The sequence below is a fragment of the Lissotriton helveticus genome, chromosome 3_1 (genome assembly GCF_964261635.1).
Source record: "Lissotriton helveticus chromosome 3_1, aLisHel1.1, whole genome shotgun sequence".
Lineage (NCBI taxonomy): Eukaryota > Metazoa > Chordata > Amphibia > Caudata > Salamandridae > Lissotriton > Lissotriton helveticus.
The window spans coordinates 730,596,174-730,610,800 of NC_136061.1; the positions used below are offsets into that span (position 1 = coordinate 730,596,174).

Sequence of the window (14,627 nt, forward strand, 5' to 3'; positions counted from 1 at the left end):
GTTACCTTATTAAATTTAATAAGTGATAACTTCTGGTTCGGAGTAGCTAGAGCTCTAGTGTTTACACTCAAATGAATTGTAATTTAAGATCCTTTTTAATGCTAAAGTCGAATTTTGAGTCACAACTATGAAAATGCCACTTTTAGAAATATGGCATTTTCTTGTCCTTACCATTTATGCTTCTGACCGAATACTGGGTCACATGATTGGTAATGGCTCTTCTGCTGGGGTTTATGTATACTTTCCAGACAGCGACACAAAAGGGTCTAGGTGTAAACAGGATGGACCATCCTGCCAGGATGGCCGGGGGTGAGCTATGCCTGTCCCCACTTAAACTTCAAAGTGCTTGTCTCCAAGACGCACAAAGGAGACCTGACACTGGTCTTTTGTCACCCAGACTTCTTGGAGCCTTAGCAGGGGAAGGGAAGAACTTTCCTACTTCAAAGGCTAGCACTAGGTATAAATGTTGGACTTCCGGAGCCAGTCTGCAGTACACTCCTGAACCTGGTAACGTTACAGAAAAACGACTTGCTGCTTGAGGACTGCCTTACTCTCTGAGAAGGGAGATTTGACATGCTCCCTTCATCCTAGGCTAGACTTCAAGGGTTAGTTGACTGACCTTGTTTCACTGCTAAAGGGACACAATAGCACCACCGCGCACACCCTACAACTGACCAGGTGATCTGCTGCACTGGACCTTCCTGGACTTGCAACTGGACCTGCCTGATCTCTATTTTTCCCTGCTGGAGTGAGTTCCTGATCCCCAAGAGGTCCCTCCCCAAACCCTGGACCCTTCGCTGGCATCAGTGAAGCTCCTCCCGTGTAAAAAGATGAAATCCTGAAGTTTTTGGCTCAACTTCAAACGGGCCTGTGCACGCCGAGACTCTGCTGCCTGCGACAGCAGTCAGCAGAAAGCTACAGTAAACCCGACTTTTCACGCTACAGTGACTGCCAGCGACTATCGGCAACATGAGACATCTGCTTTGTGCTGCTGCAATGACAGCCCTCAGTGACCCTCAATGTAAACCTAGAGCAACGACCGTCTTCAATGACCATCTAGATCTTCTTGCTACTCTGATGACCATTCACGACTCCAGGCCTGCTTTCGTGCAACAACGGCAATCATCTACGATGCTGTATCTGCTCCTTACGGCCTCCTCCACAGCAAATGGAACTCTTTGTGGCAGACTTTGAGAAGTTAACTTTTTCAGTGGAACTAACCTGGTCCCTGTATCCGGCCCACACTCCATCACGGTCAGCCTGAACTGGTGACTTTCTCCCAGTCTAGCATAACCAGATGACTGCGAGTGGCATTTGGTGCTTTTACTGAAGCCTTTAAAATATAATATCTCCGGTTCTACTGATTGCATTTTTGTTGTTCTGGTATCATTTTATTTATTAAAAAGTTTCTGTATTTTTCTAATTCAGTGTGGGATTTTTCTTGTGTTTTGTGTTCACTTTGGTACTGTTTGTGTGCTGCATAAATACTTTACACATTGCCTGTTAAGTTAGGCCTGACTGCTTTTGTGCCAATTTACCAGGTGTATTCAAGGGTTAATTTAACGTTTGTGGTTCACTCTGACAAGGATTATGGTTGTTGCCTGACTGGGATTTCCACCCCCCACAACCAATAACTCAATGTCTTACACCTAGGTTGTGTCGTCACTGCCGTAGTTGTCACAATCATGATTACATATCAGCCTGTGACTCTTGATCAAAGTGGAGCAAAATGCAAACTAAACCTCTCTCTACACTTCACCTCTAAAGCATCTGTCTCCCTGAAAAACAAGGAACATTAAAGAAACAAGCATTTACAATGCAATGGTCTCAGCATTATTAAAGGTAGAGCTATTGGCATTGCTCATGATTTTTTTCTTTTTATCATAAACTAGCAGCCTGTCCCGACGTTGTCTGGGAGCAATTAGGCTTCAGAGCCCGTGGGTCCCCCGGAGCCTTCCTCCATATATTGCAGTATTATACCTCTATGTTCACTTTGTACGCTTTTGTAACCTGCACACGTCACTTTTTCCTCCTGTAATGCACCGTTTGGCTCACTTTTGCAATGCACCGTTTGCTTCCTCTTGTATTTTGTTGGCTCACGATTGTCATTTTTGCTTCATTTAATGTAACGTTTGCTTACTTTGTACGCTTTTGTAACCTGCACACGTCACTTTTTCCTCCTGTAATGCACCGTTTGGCTCACTTTTGTAATGCACCGTTTGCTTCCTCTTGTATTTTGTTGGCTCACGATTGTCATTTTTGCTTCATTTAATGTAACGTTTGCTTTTGTATTTTGCCACAGCTCACCGCTCCTAAATAAATAAATAAATAACCTACCTGATCCGCTGCTCACCGCTCCTCACCGCCTGTACGCCGCTCCTCACCGCCTGTCCGCCGCTCCTCACCGCCTGTCCGCCGCTCCTCACCGCCTGTCCGCCGCTCCTCACCGCCTGTCCGCCGCTCCTCACCGCCTGTCCGCCGCTCCTCACCGCCTGTCCGCCGCTCCTCCCCGTGCTCATGTCCACCGGTCCTCTTCGCGCTCCTGTACGCCGCTCCTCCCCGCGCTCCTAACGTCAGCACGCACGTCGCTTCTTCCAAGGGACTACTTATTTTTTTTGGGTAAATTTTTGAAATTATGTATATTTATTAAGTTTATATAGCCTATGTCTATCTGCACACCCTGACGATTACAACGATGTATCGGGTGTGTGGATTGGCGCTGAAGTTCCCGAGTTTACCCGCCTCAAAGGTTCAAAGTTCTTCCTTTATAATAGCAGTATAGATAAATGGCATTGTTATTTACAATGCCAATAGTTTAATCGTTAAATAAATGGCATTGTCATTTACAATGCCAATAGCGTAATCGCTCGCAAATGCATGACCTATTGCATTTACACCCACACAGAGCCACACACTTAAAGCCACCCACACACACACACATACAGAGCCACCCACATAGAGCCACCCACACAGTCATTCACATAGAGCCACCTACACAGAGCCACCTACAAAAAAGCTATCCACACAGAGCCACACACAGAGCCACACACACACACACACACACACACACACACACACAGCCACACAGACACACACAGACACACAGAGCCACACACACACACAGAGCCACACACACAGAGCCACACACACACAGAGCCAAACACACACACACAGAGCCACAAACACAGAGACACACACAGGCACAGAGCCACACACACACAGAGCCACCAGTCCCCAGTGCTTGGTGGCTCCCCATCCCCGACGGTAATCCCTCTGACTTCTTGCCAATAGGCCCAAATCTTAGTGTGTTCATTGTGGCAGCTTTTGGACTTATAGATCAGTAGTTGGATAACTATGCAATGACCAATCCCTTCCTTAGGCCACTTCAGGAACCAACATCCAGAGTAATATGTCTACTTCTGGAGAGTGGCTCTTGTGCTATGATGACCAGATTTGGATATCACCTGTGACGTTTTGTGCTCAGTTCTGGGGGCCAACTCTGGCATTTTGCATCCAGTTTTGAGGGCTACCCTGAAGTACTGCCTTCAGTTCTATGGGCTACCTCTAGAATATTATCTCAAGATTCTGGGGGCCTTTTTGGCATATCACCACAACTTCTGGAGTCCACATTTTAAGTGCTTTGTTTAATTGTTATTTTGGTTATTGATTGGTGAATGTGGGTGAGGTTGTGAGGATGTGTTAATTGGTGAATGCACAGAGAAATAGGTGGATGGAGGAGTATGGATGGATGAGTGGGCAGCTGAACACAGCCCTCATAGCCCACACAGCTCTCACAGCCCACACAGCTCTCACAGCCCACACAGCTCTCACAGCCCACACAGCTCTGGCAAAGATAATACCAGCAGCGAAAAAGCACTGGCAAAGACAATAATGGCAGCAAACAAACACAGGCAAAGACAATAACGGCAGCAAACAAACACTGGCAAAGACAATAACGGCAGCAAGGAAACACAGGCAAAGGCAATACCAGCAGCGAACAAACACTGGCAAAGATAATACAATTAGGGAAACAGGGGCACGAAAAACGGCACAATCAGGGGGCAGAAGGCAAGAAAAACGAGTGCAATAAGGGGCAGAATGCAAGAAGAACGAGTGCACAGCTCACGCAGCTTTCACAGCCCTCACAGTTCACACAGCCCACACAGCCCACACAGCTCTCACAGCTCACACAGCTCTCACAGCCCACACAGCTCTCCCAGCCCACACAGCTCTCACAGCTCTCACAGCCCACACAGCCCACACAGCCCACACAGGTCTCACAGCCCACACAGCTCTCACAGCCCACACAGCTCTCACAGCCCACACTGTTCTCACAGCCCACACTGCTCTCACAGCCCACACTGCTCTCACAGCCCACACTGCTCTCACAGCCCACACTGCTCTCACTGCCCACACTGCTCTCACTGCCCTCACTGCTCTCACAGCCCACACAGCTCTCACAGCCCACACAGCCCACACAGCTCTCACAGCCCACACAGCTCTCACAGCCCACACAGCTCTCACAGCCCACACAGCTCTCACAGCCCACACAGCTCTCACAGCCCACACAGCTCTCACAGCCCACACAGCTCTCACAGCCCACACAGCTCTCACAGCCCACACAGCTCTCACAGCCCACACAGCTCTCACAGCCCACACAGATCTCACAGCTCTCACAGCCCACACAGCCCACACTTCCCACCGAACTAATTAAAGCCTACAGTAGGAGGAAACGCCTAGAAACTGTTAAAAGGTTTCATAGTCTTTCGCCTCTAAAGAGCACGCTGTGCCACATCCCACAAGAACGCCCGGATCTATGCAACGACCCCCTCCCTCCGAAGAGGACACTTTCATCGTCAATGTGGCGTACCGGCCTGCAACGCCCTAGGGGACTGTAGCAACAGGGTAATTTTTGTCTATTTTTAGACTGATGGTGACTATAATCCACTACCATCTCAGTCCTAGTTGCATTTGCGTTCATTTGTAGGGCTTACCTATGCACTTTGATAGGGTTTAGTGCCTTTTATCGTTCTCTTGGGCCTACAGGCCCAAGAGCTAGAGAGAAGCCATCTTTGATTCTGCCTCGACTGTCCGAGGCGCTTGCAGGGTAAAGGTAGTGTTTAGAGTTTAGCCTGTTATTCGCTAGTAAGGAACCGGTCAAGACTGGCCCTTATCAAAGGAATGTGTTTGTCTCCCTGGCTATCGACGCAATACGCAGGTGGCCACTGTGGAAGGTGTCCGAAGGCTGGTGCAGAGAGACTGATACCATCAGCTAATTGAAATCCTGAAACGAAGAAGGAAAGTGATTAAGGGTCCTGTAGTGACATCATACAGGAGTGGCAGAGACTGAGTCCAGACGAGGGTTCGAGCACCTTGGAGCCATGGCAGCGTAGACGAGGCGTAGCGGTGCAGACGTGTATTCGTGAGCCATAGAGGGAGAGCAGAGTCCCGAGCATATTAAAGACAAAGCGAGAGAGAGAGAGGGACCAGTTCCGCTGCCGAGATGGAAAGACACATGTCTAAGGTGAGGCGTTCTGAGTTAGTATAGAATACATCTAATCATTTATTTTGCCCTCTTTTAGGTTATAGGTAGCGACTAAGCTAAATCATGTTTCTTTTGCTCATTCTGTCATGCTTAATTTTAGAATAAAGACTTAATGATAAATATCTTTGAATGTTGTTTTTATGAATGAGATTAACCTTTCCTTTTAACCAGGTGCTGACATGAAGGATGGGATATGCCCTTCTGAAAACTGATGATGGGGGGAGAGTGTGGGCTTCATTTGAGAAATAACTTTTAACCGCATGCGTGCGGGCGGAATTCCGCTCGTACGCGGAGATTTTTAAAAGCGCACTTTACGTGACGAGCTGGGCTCGTCATCAGCGTGCGAGGAGGCTACCTCATGACGAGCCCAGCTCGTCATCAGCGTGGAAGGGGTTAAAGGTAAACCCACATTAGTGTAGATATCATAGTTAGGACCAATCATCAGGAGACGTTAAAGATATCGTCGGGTGACGTTAAAGATATCGTCGGGTGAGGTTAAAGATATCGTCGAGTGATGTGAAAGAGATCGTCGGGAGACGTTAAAGATATCGTCGGGAGACGTTAAAGATATCGTCGGGTGACGTTAAAGATATCGTCGGGTGACGTTAAAGATATCGTCGGGTGACGTTAAAGATATCGTCGGGTGACGTTAAAGATATCGTCGGGTGACGTTAAAGATATCGTCGGGTGACGTTAAAGAGATTGTCGGGTGACGTTAAAGATATCGTCGGGAGACGTTAAAGATATCGTCGGGAGACGTTAAAGAATATAAGATGAGGTAATTATAGGATAAGATATGGAATTCATTAGATGTTAGTGGTATGTTTGGATGTACAGGCTTGTAAATAGCTCCTTTTCACCTTCTCAGGTGAGTATTTCAGATATCATGTATATAGTGGCCTGAGAAGAGTGTTACGTGACGACTGAGTTAGCTACGGTTGGTAGTCTGCTTGGTCTGAGAATCCGGTCGTTACAGGGACGTCGCAGAAAAGTGTATAAAACATTACAAAACATTTTAGAACTGTTCTGTTGGCCTTTCGCCTTCATGTAAATAAATATAACGCATACACCCCTAAGTGAATGAAAAATAAATGCTAGTTAAAGTAACAAGTGCAAAATGCATTTTCGTTAACATCAGGGCTTTAAGTGGGATGAAAAAACTAGGGCGATGAGCAAGAGAACAGGGACCTGGCAAGGAGAGCTGCGGGCAGGGGGGGGGGCGAGATCGGGACAAAGGAGAGCTGCGGGCAGAGGGCAGGGGGGGCGAGAACGGGACAAAGGAGAGCTGCGGGCAGAGGGAAGGGGGGGCGAGAACGGGACAAAGGAGAGCTGCGGGCAGAGGGAAGGGGGCGGGGCGAGAACGGTACAAACAGAGCACAGGGCCAGGGGTTCTCATGCAGCTACAGCCCCCCCAAAAATAAAGCGCAGCGTGCATTGCTCTGGTAAAAAAAAGCAAAAAACAGTTGCACTCGCACATAACAAGGGTGCAGTCTCAAAGAGGGCGGCTTTGTCGCTGTTGCATAAGATAAGCAGCGCTAGAGGGTGTCTGCCATTTATTGCAGTATTATACCTCACATTTGCCTCATGTAACTTAACGTTTGCTTTTGTATTTTGTTCACTTGTAATTTTCTCCTCGTTTACCATTACTGTTCCTATTGTAAAGCGCTCTGACCCTTCGGGTAAAGTCAGCGCTATATGCCAGCTAAATAAATAAATAAATGAAGGGCTTAGACCGGAGCCCACAACGTGTCTTGAGTAAACAGGGCCCCGGGCACGTTAGCGGACCGGGAGGGGGGGAGGCAAGCGAATGTTCACCTTATGACCGCCACTGCGTGGAAGCACTGGTGGTTAGGTTCCCGAACCGACGCTCACCGTTGGGCCTGGGACTAGGTACGGGACTAGGTGGGTTACGGGCTCAAAATATGTCCCAACCCACGCCTGCTACCTGGAGCTGGTTGGCCAATGAGGCCTAGAGGGTGCAAAGCGGAACCAAGGAGTGGGAGCCAAGCAGATGTTCCCCTAACGCTGCCGGTGCGGGGGAGCACTAGCGGGAAGAACCCGACCCGACAACTCACCGTCGGGGTCGAGACGGGAAGAGGAACGGGACTACGCAGCCTCACAGTCCACCGCCCGCCTGCTGTGCCGTGCTCCGGGACTTACTCCTGTCCTGCTCTGAACATGAAAAGCGCGTTTGGCGGTTGGGGTGGCATGGGTTGCGAAGGGCAAGACTCTTCCGGGCCTTTTCCAGCATTAGAGTAGCCTTGGGTGTCTGGGTCCTATTGTATTTGTGTTCCCGGAGTATAGCCCAGTTCTACGCAGGCCAAATTGTATGCGGATCTGGCAGCAATATAACAATTCTAAGCTTTGCTGCTAATTGTTTGGGACCAAAACCTAGTATTTAAAACTGTCAATAGCCCCAAGGAGACGGAACATCTTGCGCTAATCCCTGTCCGCGCAGCCAACACCACTGCTCTGAGAAGGGTCCCTGAGAGGACGGCCGCTCCCGGGTCACTCCGCGCCAGCTTCCGGTGCACTCTGCCTTACAAACACGGTGCCCACACCCCACGCTATACGGGGTGAAAGTGGGGGAAGCGCTGATAAGTTACACAGCACTTACTTAATTGGCTACTTCTAACGGCAGGCGCCTAAACAAGCACCCGCTAGGTTTTACAGGCTAGTATTAACAGAGTGTACCTGCTCTTCCGTCGTTAATCCGTGACCCCTCCCCGCACAACTACAGCCCCTGCAGACGCACGGGTGTGCGCTACAAACGAGCCCGTTCTTTCCCGTGGTAGCCAGATGCGCCGTGCAGTATTTTAGCCCACAACATACGGCTCATATAGCATCACGCTATCTCAGATGTGGCGGATACATCAGCCTCATTTAATCCCAAGCCTTTGTTCCCAATGACATATTTTGTCCACCATAAGCGTGGAAGGGTACACTCAGACATGAGTCCCTTGCTCACTGCTCCATCAGGATTCAAGCAAGCCGGGCCGACGACGCCTGAAATGGCAGAAACCGGTCCCCGGAAGCTTGTCTCCTTTCTGGTGAAGAATTGGCTTGGTAGTTTGGTCTGCCCTGTTCCCATGATGCACTGGGCCAGGGACAGACTAATTTGCATATAGCCAGGTTCTGAGCTGGGATGGGGCAGTGAGCTAAATAACGGTGATGGATCAAGCCCTGATCTTTGGACTGGGTAAGAGTGGTCTGCTTAATTCAGACACTCTGTTCATCACCACCCCCTTTTCTGAATCATTTTGTCCACCATAAGCGTGGAAGGGTATACTCAGACATGAGTCCCTTGCTCACTGCTCCATCAGGATTCAAGCAAGCCGGGCCGACGACGCCTGAAATGGCAGAAACCGGTCCCCGGAAGCTTGTCTCCTTTCTGGTGAAGAATTGGCTTGGTAGTTTGGTCTGCCCTGTTCCCATGATGCACCGGGCCAGGGACAGACTAATTTGCATATAGCCAGGTTCTGAGCTGGGATGGGGCAGTGAGCTAAATAACGGTGATGGATCAAGCCCTGATCTTTGGACTGGGTAAGAGTGGTCTGCTTAATTCAGACACTCTGTTCATCACCACCCCCTTTTCTGAATCATTTTGTCCACCATAAGCGTGGAAGGGTATACTCAGACATGAGTCCCTTGCTCACTGCTCCATCAGGATTCAAGCAAGCCGGGCCGACGACGCCTGAAATGGCAGAAACCGGTCCCCGGAAGCTTGTCTCCTTTCTGGTGAAGAATTGGCTTGGTAGTTTGGTCTGCCCTGTTCCCATGATGCACTGGGCCAGGGACAGACTAATTTGCATATAGCCAGGTTCTGAGCTGGGATGGGGCAGTGAGCTAAATAACGGTGATGGATCAAGCCCTGATCTTTGGACTGGGTAAGAGTGGTCTGCTTAATTCAGACACTCTGTTCATCACCACCCCCTTTTCTGAATCATTTTGTTCCCAATGACAGCACGCTGCTGCGACCTCATCAGCGGGAGGGTGCGGGAAAAAGACACGGACAGCAGGAGGGGGGCGGGAAAATAACACGGACAGCGGTGCAGAAGAAGTGAATCAGGGGGAAGATGGCAAGAAAAAGGATAGGAAGTGAGAAGAAGACAGGAAAGGAACGGCTCACCTTCACTGTGACAAAAAAAATGGCGGCCGCAACTCCGAAAATTTTCGGATTCGGGGGCGTGTTTGGCCGTCCCCAAAAGGGGCGGGGCTTAAAAGTGGAAAGAACAGCACCAACACGCCCCCGAATCCGAAAGAGACGGAGCTTCTTTCGAGGGACGCCTCTCTCCTCCAATGGCTGGCCTCCGTTTAGGAAACCAGCCAATGGAGGAGAGACGGGGAGAGAGGCGGGTTTAAAGCGCCCACTGAAAGACATTAATTCTCCGACTTGCGGCTGGCAAGCCAGCCGTCGGTCCGAGACCTAAAAAGGGGGAAGAACCTTAAAAAGACACAAAATGCAGGTTATAAGGAGTGGGAAGAAGAAATGGCGCAGAAGTTGGTATTAGTTCCATACCTGCCTATATCCCTGTAACCTCAGTGTGCATTGCCATTCTTGTGCAAATGCCCTTCTTCTAGGTGTAGGAAAGAGAAGGGGCAGAGAAGGGAAATACACACTTTCTGCATTCTTTGAGTGTCATGATTAGCTCCATCCATCACAAATAGGTTTCCGTCCCCGCCAAGGAACCAAAACAGCTCTGCTAGCAGTGGTGGAGCAATAAGGAAAGATTTTGGACTCAGGAGGCTCATCCGCGAATATTCTCCTTGACCTGAGCGTGGCCTTTGACACAGTGAACCATGAAATTCTGGTTCACCGTCTCAGGAACATAGGAGTGTCAGGCCAAGCTCTTTCCTGGCTCCAATACTTCTTGAAAGGAAGGTGTTTTTAGGTGTTTGAAGAAGATAACACTGCGGATCCCTTACCCTTGCAGTGCGGAGTCCCTCAGGGCTCTTCCCTGAGCCCGACTCTTTTTAATATTTATATGGCTCCACTGGTGGACATTATTCCATGAATCCATATAATGTCTTATGCCCACGACACGCAGCTGGTCGTAGCACTGAATCAAGCTGATCAGGCACCCACTGACCTCCACTCCACTCTCCTCTACTACCCTTACTCCCTTTACCAGCAAAAAAGTTATTGATAAAGGCTCTGATCCTATCTAGGATAGATGTCAGCAACACCCTTTATCTGGGAGCCCCCGAGGCAGTGGTTGCTAGACTTCAGATCATTCAGAACGTCGCGACAAGATTGCTTACTGGCACCCACCATCGCTGCTCTGCGAAGCCCGCATTGTCTCAGGAAGTGAATGGACCTCCCATCATCAAAGATTTGATCCGTCCGTATAAAGCCTCCAGAAGTCTTCGCTCGGACACACTCAATCTGTCAGAAGTGCCCAGAATCAAGAGAGCTAGAAGCGGGGGAAGGCTTTTTTCATACAATGCCGCCAAACTCTGGAACGCTCTCCCACTTCACCTCCGTAGGGAACCTTCCATCTTCCGGAAGCTTTTGAAGGCCTGGATCTTCTCATAATTTCTGACGGCTCACTCTGGTTTTCTGCTCAGCGATGGGATGATTCCGAGTAGCCATCCGCTTTACAAAAAAACCATTTCATTTAATTTCACAGTGTGATACATATCCCTACCTGGGGCATGCACAATGTGACGGAGTGCTGCGTTTAGTATGTTAAATGAAAAGGAGCAGTTGTGTAAAGGCCCGCGACAAACAACAAGATCAAAGCAAAGAGAAAGAAAATGCAATGTATGCCATGTTCATGTTAAGAGTATGTCCAGTTATCTCGAAGCAACCCCCTCTTGTCTCTTCACAGATTCTCAGATTAAGCCTGTGCAGAGTGTGCCACCACACTATGCTCTGCCTCCTCCCCAGAGTAGGATGGAGCCCCACGCGACATTCTTCACTTTTGGATTTAACTTCAGCTTTTCGAGTTTGCAGGATCTCATTCAGGGTCGGCCATCTCTTCATTGCTCCTTGGGTCTTGTCACTCTTAAGGAGGACTCTGGGTGCAAATTCTTATCTGGAAATCGTATGGGTTGGTGGGTCGATCATCAACCCAGACCAATGCCTGGTCCTGTGAGTCGGACAAATATGCTTTATCATTGAAGAGTACTTTCAATTTTGCCAGGTACAATTACATGTAATGTAGTCTCAACGCACACAATTTATTTTTCACCTGATCAAAGGTCCAGGGCTGCTGTTATTATTATTATTATTAAGGGCATTTTGTAAAGCGCTTGGTTACGCTAGAAGCGTGTCCCCGCGCTAACTGAAGCACTCATAAGACATAAAAGGGGAAGGGCCTACTGTTTTGAAAAGAGGTGTGTTTTCAATTTCCTCCGGAAACTTGATTCAGAGGGGTCCAGACGTAAATTGAGAGGTAGAGCATTCCAGCTCTTAGCCCCCAGGTATCGGAAGGATCTTCCTCCCATGCGAGCTCTCTTTACCCTCGGGACCTTAAGTAGGCCTCCCTGAGAGGAGCGCAAAGCGCGGGATGGAATGTACCTGGTGACTAGGTTCTGGAGTGGTGCTGGTGACTTATTAGCAAGGATACGGTGGCAGGTGCAGAGAGCTTTGAATTCAACTCTGCTCTTTATAGGTAACCAATGAAGGGACTGGAGGGCAGCTTTGGAGTCTGATCTTTTAGGTAGTTTTAATATAAGACGAGCTGCCGCATTCTGTAGCACCTGTAGTCGATTTATTGCCTTACAGGTAGCTCCCAGATAGAGTAGGTTGCCAAAGTCCATGCGTGAAGTAATCAAAGCATGTACCAGTGTTCTGCGTGCGGCCATAGGAAGGAGAACTAGGACATTTCGCAGAATTTTTAAAATGCCGAAGCAAGTGCCCGTGACCCTGTCTATCTGGGGTCCGAGAGACAGGTCAGCATCAAGCCAGATCCCCAGATTTCTGACTTCCTGCCGGGGTGTAGGTACCTCACCCAGGCACGAAGGCCACCATGCCGACGACCAGATGGAGGGATTTCCTCCCACCACGAGCACCTCGGTCTTGTTGCCATTTAATTTCAGGCAATTTGCGGACATCCAGGTAGCAAGGTCCTGCATGCAGGCCCTGAAGCTGTCCATGGCAAGGCCGGGTGCACGCGAGAGGGAGACAACCAGCTGCGTGTCGTCGGCATAGGATACAATTTGCAAACCATGTCCCACGGCAATCGGCGCCACTGGGGAGACATAAAGATTGAAAAGGGTTGGGCTCAAGGACGATCCCTGAGGGACTCCCTGGCCCAGACCCATGTCTCTAGAGTAGTGGTCTCCTCGACGAATCTGGAAACTTCTCCCAGTCAGGAAGGATTGGATCCACTGGAGTGCGGCTCCTGATATGCCTCCGTTATTCAGACACTGTAGCAAGGTGGAATGCGCTACAGTGTCGAATGCTGCACTTAGGTCCAATAGGATAAGGGCCATAGTATGTCCTTCATCCACCCCCTGCCTTAGGGACTCCACAGCCATCAGAAGTGCCGATTCCGTTGAGTGGCGGGGGCGGAAGCCAAACTGGGTGTCGTGCAGTAAGGCAGCTTTATCCACGAAATCCATAAGCTGGAGATTAACCGTTTTTTCAGCCACCTTGGCCAAGTAAGGTAGGAGAGAGATAGGCCGTAGGTTGTCTAATTTATCGAAGCTAATATTAGGTTTTTTCCTAAGAGGAAGGACTACCGCTTTTTTCCATTCTTTGGGCACTGTCTTTGTGTTAAAAGACACATCTAGTAGATGCCTGATGTAAGGCTCCAGAACCGCTAGGCTGTCCTCTAGGCGTCTAGGAGTAGTAGGGTCCCGTGGAGAGCCTGACTTCACGGACCTACAGATTTTAACAAGATCTTCCGAGGGTGGGGTGACAAAATTCGTCAGTGTGGGTGCGTCTCCCCGTTCTCTTGGGTTTTCCACAAAGTCAATTCCATTCACGGGAGTAGTTGGAAATGCCGAATAAATTTTGGATATTTTTTCGGCAAAAAAGTCTGCGATTCTGTCGCAAGACTCGGGTGAGCAGTCATCGGGGGTAATGGCAGATTTTCCATTTGAGAGAGTTTTATAGAGTAGGAACAGCTCCTTCGTTGTTGGATGACTAATGTGTATTCTGGAAAAAGAAGAATTTTATGGGAGTCAAACAATAGTTCTTGTGATCCAGGAGTGACTCTAGGGATGGAGTATGCCTCAATAATTGAGGAAATGTGCAATCACTGAGAGAGGTGGAGCACTCGTCGTGGGCCGCACACCAAATGATTGCTGTACCCGCTCTACTAGAAACAATGTGAAAACTGTACATTGGGCAGCTGTTCATGAAAACCTACAAATCTAACATTGTTATGCCTGTATTGCAGGAATGGATGGCAGGATTATGCAAGCGAGGCGGCACAGAGCTCTAGGTGGTGACAGCCCCTATGTTTTGCTGCAAATCAAGCCCCCTCTAAAAGCTTTAATACAGTATAAAGACAGTCACCGGTCTATTGGGTATACCATATGTTTTTCACAATAAGTCAAGCCTACTTTCTATGTTGTAACATTTCATGATAAACCAGTTAGGCCTATCTCCTTAATCCGTGGCTACTTACCTTAGCCAGCTTAGTCATGCTGTATTGCGCATGAGCTCTCCCACAAGGCAAAAAGAGCAATATAAGCATTCCTTTTCTGCTGAAGTATACAGCTTCTCCCCAGTCAAAATCTGCACTCAAATACTATCAACATTTGGGTGGTGCCAACGCCCCTTTCTTAATAGTGCTGCTTAAAGCTCTTTTTCTATTGATCACAAGGCCAGACAACAACTGCACGGTCAAGCCAGACTTACAACATGAACTAAAATGTTTGTGGTTCAAAAGTCACTTCTTTCCACAATGGGTCATGAGTCTGAACAGTATCCTTAATCCAGGAAAATATTACAATACTCAGCTCTTCATATCCATTACTATTTTAATAACAGTGCGTTTGTCTTTTCTTTGCCTATATTTTTACCTGTATTCATATAGTTTTAATTTCAATTTAGTCATGTTTGCATTTGTATTGGATTCTTTTGTTAAATTGTAGGTGTTTCATATTTGTATTTATGGTGTATGAG

At 48.5% G+C, this 14,627-nt stretch overlaps 1 protein-coding gene across 8 annotated transcripts in view; it reads left to right on the forward strand.

Annotated features, from left to right (window-relative positions):
* Nucleotides 1-14,627, forward strand: part of PPFIBP2 (PPFIB scaffold protein 2) — a 1,415,596-nt gene that overhangs the window by 484,886 nt on the left and 916,083 nt on the right. The gene's annotated exons all lie outside the window — the stretch shown is intronic.